This window comes from Centrocercus urophasianus, unplaced genomic scaffold, assembly GCF_019232065.1.
Source record: "Centrocercus urophasianus isolate 14NV4802_14NV808 unplaced genomic scaffold, USGS_Curo_1.0 seq_19, whole genome shotgun sequence".
Lineage (NCBI taxonomy): Eukaryota > Metazoa > Chordata > Aves > Galliformes > Phasianidae > Centrocercus > Centrocercus urophasianus.
The window spans coordinates 1,501,628-1,507,741 of NW_024884744.1; positions in this window are offsets into that span (position 1 = coordinate 1,501,628).

Below are 6,114 nucleotides of genomic sequence, written 5' to 3' on the forward strand. Positions count from 1 at the left end.
GCATCTTTCTGATGGTAACTTCTGTGTGTGCTCTGCATGAAGCAGCTGTGGCTCCTCGCTCACAGTGTGGCTCTTCTGGCAGTGCAGTGTGGTGCAGGGCCCCTCTGCCTGGTGGCACTGAGGTGGCCTCCAGGTTATAGTTGCTTCCATAATGCTGCAGCTAAATGTTCTGGTTTCTTCCTGTCAGCATTTCTATCAGAGGAGGGTCAGGTTGGATATTAGGAAAAATTCCTGCTCCTGAAGAGCAGCAATGCACTGGCATAGGCTGCTCAGGGAGTGATGGGAGCACTGTCCCTGGAGGTGCTGCAGAACCATGGGGATGTGGCACTGAGGGATGTGGACAGTGGGCACGGTGGGGTGAGGGTTGGCGTTGGGCTTTGGGGATCTTGGAGGTCTTTTCCAGCTTTCATGATTCTATTCATATATGAGATGTTTTTCAAGCATGAGATGTAGGGTGCTATACATAGATTTAACTTCTTCCCCTTCGTTTGAAATGGTATTTTTCCTTTCTCATTTTCTCCTGCATTTTTCTGCTTTCACTCTGTACAGGCTGCTGATATAAAGGGTTTATTCATGAGGTTAACCTAATTACTGTCTTCAGAAACAAAGCCTGTTTCTACAGTGAATATCCTTTTGAAATCCATCATCTGAATATTGCCTAATAAAGTTAGCAAATAGCCTCCAAATGAACCAAAATGACTCAGTATCTTGTCCAGCAAAGAATGTGTTATGGCTTTTCTGATACTGACAGAAACGTTTAAAATTCTCAGTACGTTGCTTTGCTGGTGGGTTAATGTGTATTTTTCTGTCCTGAGATGAAAAACACTGTCTAGATTAAATGCAACACTTAGAAAATTGCTGATGTGAGTCTCTATTAAAGCTAGTTTATATACACACTGGAGAGCTTACTGGAGACAACTGGAAAGTTCACTCCGAGGAGCCCCAGTGTCAGTAATCAGTAACTAAAATGCATTCTTGGAGCCTGAAGACTAAGAGGAATGAATTTTCCTCTTTTCCATGCTTGGCACAAAGGTGCTGCATTTTTCATGTAAGCAGAGCCCCTTGGAGTAGAGGATGCCCTGGAGAGGTGATTAAGGGGCATTGATGTGTGCAGATTGATTGAGTTTTGACCTGTGCACATGTTCTCTGTACAGATATCGTGATGCCAAGCCCTGGACTGGATTGCCTGGGACTGGAGGCATCTCACACAGCCCTTGGGTTGGCGTGGGGAACAGTTTGTGTGTGGTCAAATGTGTCTGGATTACATGGGAATGTTGTTTTAAAGATCTGATGTAAAGGCCCATTTCAGTCCCTCCTGAGATGTGCCCCAAGACAAATATTCCTTGCTCAGCTCCTCCATTTGTATTTCCTTTTTTGGAGAGAAACAGATTTTATTTTATTTTTTTCTTGAAAGGCCATCATTTCTACTAAGTGCATTCTGGGGCAGCAAAACTGAAATTGAGTTTACCTTTTCTGAAACAGAAACCCAGCTAATCCCACTAAAGAAAGTGTAACTGACAGATCTCAGCATTCTTACTGCTTACTACCTGCTTTGCTCTTGCAAGTATTCATGGGGAAGTTCTTCATGTGGTTCATCATTTTCCATCTCTACTTGAACTGGAACTTTCATGAATAATTTACCTTAATTATGACATATCTTCCTGTGTTGGAAAATATTAGTTTACATCAAAACGTTTTGGAAACTGTACTGAAAAGCTGCCTTGTTCTGCTAAGTGCAAGCATCCAGCACGAAGCAGTGATGACGTTTGATGTGCCCATAGGAAAATCATTATTTCAGTTACTTAAATAGCTCTCTGGTTGGGAAAGAGTATTTGAATTAATGGTAGCTTGGGCATCATTACGTATTAATGGGCTCCATCTGATTTGTTTTTTCTGGCAGCTATCCATCTCACGATGGATCACGCCTGGCTGATCCGTTTCCCCTGCTATTGAGTGGTACCTCGAGCCAACGCAGAGCCTGCATGGCAGCGTAATAGGATCTCGCCTCGTTTTGAATGGTGAGTTATGGGCTGTCATGCAGAATATCTGGACACACTTAATAACTTTCTGATGACAACTGCAACAGACGCAAAGGTAAGTGTGTGCTGTCACTGAGCTGCTGGCTAGGCAGGCTCCAGCACACCAGACGCCGTTACGCTGCAGTGAGTTGTCGTTGTGGAGATACTTTTGTAGTTCCCAACTTTTTCCTTGCTCCAGTAGCGCTTAAATAAAAAATGGATCCCATGGAATTATACTGCTGAATATTAAAGTCAGTATTTATTTGCAAGAGTCACTTTGGGGTTCCTAATTTGTCCGCAGGAACAAGGTTTTCTGCTCAGGCTGCAAAATGGTGCCGTAAAAGTCGGTGATTGATGTTTATTATCAGATTAAATGGTTTAGCTGTGGGGATCAACATTATAAATTACAGCACTCCCCAAGCGGTGATTGGCCACCAGAGATCTTTCTAAGTGCCAGCCTTTTTTAATGAGATCGTATATTTTCAAGCCCCAAACAGTATCAACTTTTGTAGTTTATTGAAACTGTGTTTAAAATAACAGCTTACTGGGTGTCAGAAATATTGGATGTGTTTTGTATTTGCTTGGTCAAACATCCCGGAGGAAAAAGCCATTGCTTTGAAAGTGGTGATTTTGATTCCACGTTGCAGTGGGGTCTGGGGACCTAATGCAGCATGAAGGAGGGATGCTGCCCTCTTGGCTGCAGCAATTACTTTGGATTTGGATCATTTCCCTTCAAACCTGGGCAGAATCCACTTGGTGGCTTCGGTTGGATCGAAGTTTCGTGGTCAGTTTTTGGCCTCTTGGGAGTTTGGCCTCAATGAGAGCAGGAATTTCCTCCAATATTCATCATGGTAGAGGAAACTGGAGATATATCCACATGGGAGAAAAACATAAGCACCCCAGTGTTATTTGCTTATTGCTGATGGGATGTGCCCCCAGTGTCAAAAGCATAAGAGTCAAGTAATAATAGGCACGCTGAAATAATCTTGTGAGATTGCTCTTAGATTCTCTGCCTGAAAACCTGCAGTCAAAGCAGAACTGAAGTTTAGCCTAGCGTTAACGAAGACTAAATTATATTTTGTGACTTGCTAAGGGATATTTGTAATTGGGATAAAATCTTAGCTGTGAAACCATTAATCTCAAATACAGTATTGTAGCATCAAAAGCAAGACATTGTCTTCCTGTCCCCAGGATGTTCTTTGTTAGAAAACCATTTGTTTTACTCAAAGGTCTGTTTTTTCTTTTATATTAAAAAGTTGCTCTCTCTTCCTCCTGACTGCATTTACTCTCAGGAGATTCTGATTAAGCAGCTCGGTTCAAAAGAGTTTGTAATGCAAGTCCTCGTGGGGGGGAGGAAAGGCAGCGTGCTGGTGGGCTTTGCAGCCCATCCCTGCAGATTCAAAGCACGCCCTTGGCTTTTGTTGCTCCCACATCAGCACGCACAGTGCTCTCCACTGTGTGTCAGTGAAAGCAGGGGCTTCTCAGAGGTGAGAAAGCGTTATTTACAGAGCCTGCAGGCGTGGATGGGTAGCTTTGCAGCCAGGTATGGGTGTGTGATGAGGCAAGGATTTGCCCCATGCCCATCAGGCATGGGGGAATCCCATTTCTGGATCCAGTCAGTGCAAGCTCCAGCAGTGCTGGGAGGCATCCCTGGGTGAACGCGTACTTGGTGACGATAGCTTCATACACAGTGATGTGCCCACTGTTGAGTCAGATTGGTCTGTTTTACTTTTAATTGTTATATGAAGGCCCAAATGATCAGAGGTCTGCAACTGCCACAGCAGAGATGAGCCTGGTGGTGCAGCTTGGGGCGGCGGTGGCATTGGTGTGGGGCTGCTCTGTGTGAACTGCAGCCCTTTCTGCTGTAACTGCACCTTTCCTGTGCAAGCCTGATGGAAAATAATTAAATTTCATAAAAGCTTTGAGCCCCTGAGGGTATCAATTAAATGTATTAATGGTTACTGCAGCTTTTAAGCAAGGATGCAGGGTATTTTGTTTTTTTAATTGCACTGAGATGATGAAGTCTTTTGCGCAGCACAGAGCCCTGGACTTTATTACCACATTCTCACCCCTTGCTCCAAGCACCGCTTCTGCAAAATGTCAGCAGTAGGTGTTAGTGCTCAAGAAGAGAGATGGGAGGATGCTCTGGGGTTTCTTGCATCCTTTGGGGTTTCCTGGCGTCACCAGGGGATGCTCAGCACTTCCCACTCAGTAAGGCCTGAGCTGCCCACATCTCAATGGCAGCCACAGCTCTCAGCAGCAGGGCTTGCTTTCCTGAGCAGCTGAGAAGCAGCCGCACCTTCTGCAAGGTTGCATTGGAGGGAAATAAAGCACTGAAATTATCCCAATAAATTATAATAATTGTGCCTGGCAGCATGCAGTAATTTAAAATAGATTAATCTAACAAGCCTTAAATATGAATAAATAATAAACATCTTCATGCATTGGGAATCTTATTCTGCTTAATTCTGAATGAATATTAATTACTCCTCGTAAACTCGGTGCAAAAATCGATCTGTGTGGAGGAGGCAGCAGGTATTCAGCTCACTGAGTTGGACAGAGCCCAGATGAACGCTCTCATCATCTGTTAACGCCAGGTCCCAGTGCTGTGAGGCTGCGGTGATGAGAAACAGGCTTTGACCAGGCTCCGCAGCCGTGGTTCTTCTGTTCTTTTTGGCACCACTGGCAGGCTGGCTGGCTGCTGGGCTCCACTGGTGGGCTTTCAGCTCATGGGTTGGGATTGGCTTTGGGCATGGTGTTTGGAGATGGTGTCGGTGTGGGGCCAGGGGTGTGAGGAGCTCTCTGGCGATGGTTGGCCATCGCAGCACTTGGCATCAGGCCTTGTCCTCCAGCCCTCTGTGTGTTCCCTCTCCTCCTGGTCCTTTGGGCACCCCTCCAGTCATAGGCAGGCACCACAGGTTGTTTCCTTGCCTGGCAAGAGGCACGCTGGGTACCATGATGCCTAGGTAGGAGGTGTGGCATTTGCTGTGCATCTGCTTTGGTTTATCCACAGAGTGGCATTTCCAGTGCAATGAAGCCGGAGAGCTGTTTGGTTTGAGTTTGAACATATGGAAGATGGATAAAGGCAAACATCTATTCCATCTGCTGTAGGGGAGCTACCTTTCATCTGCTCACCTTGCTGCATAGCTGTTCGTTATGATAGCACCCTTCTCTCCCGTTATTGCTGGGCTCCTGCAAGTCCATCTCCTGCAGAATCCTTTGCTTTGCACCAGAGCTTCCTCGATTGCGTTCTTACGCTTTCTTTCACTGTGCATTCCTTGCATCCCCAGCCTTATCATAAAATAAGCTGTAGCTTAGCAGAAGCTTCTGATGGTATCTGCTGCAGGCCATGGCCTCTGTTTTAATGCTGCCTTGATCTTTGCACATGGCAGCAATTTGCCACCATTGTAACATGCCTGAGGTTTGCAGATACACTGCTGGGAAGCGTCTGCAGGCTGCTGCTGTCTGCTGGGCTTAGGAAGGGAGGAGGGAAGGAGAGCCCTGTGCCAGCAGTTAGCAGATTGGTGTGCAGTAAGACAAGAAATGCTGAATAACACAGAGCTTGGAAAATTCTCAAATTGTGATTGATTATTTTTATAACTTCCTGCTCTGCAGTGCCCAGGTGTTACAGGACATCCTGAAAGGTGCTTCCTTGGGACAGTGACTTGATATTGAAAGCTGGCTGTGGCATGTCCTTAGCAAACCCGAGTGTGCCTGACAATTCTGAAAGCCTGTGAGAATAAAGTAGCAAAAAAAAAAACCAAACCCTGAATTTGGGCAAAACAGTGCAGTTTGAGTGGCTGGGTTTCCATTACTAAATAATAATGTTAATTCTAGTCCTCCTGGCTCCTACCAGCTGTTTCTGGGGTGCTTGCTCAGGGGGAGCTGATGCTCACCTGGCATCGTGCTGCATGCTGCCTGCAGCAGCGACACAACCCAGCTGTCTATTTTAAGGGTGTTTTTATGTAGGTCTGTGGCCAAGGACTCAGCAAAGGTTGCACGAAGGGAACAAAGCGTTATGGGTTTGACCTGCCTGGAGAAGCAGTTCTTTTGCCTTGCTGCAAGGCAAGATTTAAATCCTGCTGCCGTATTGCAT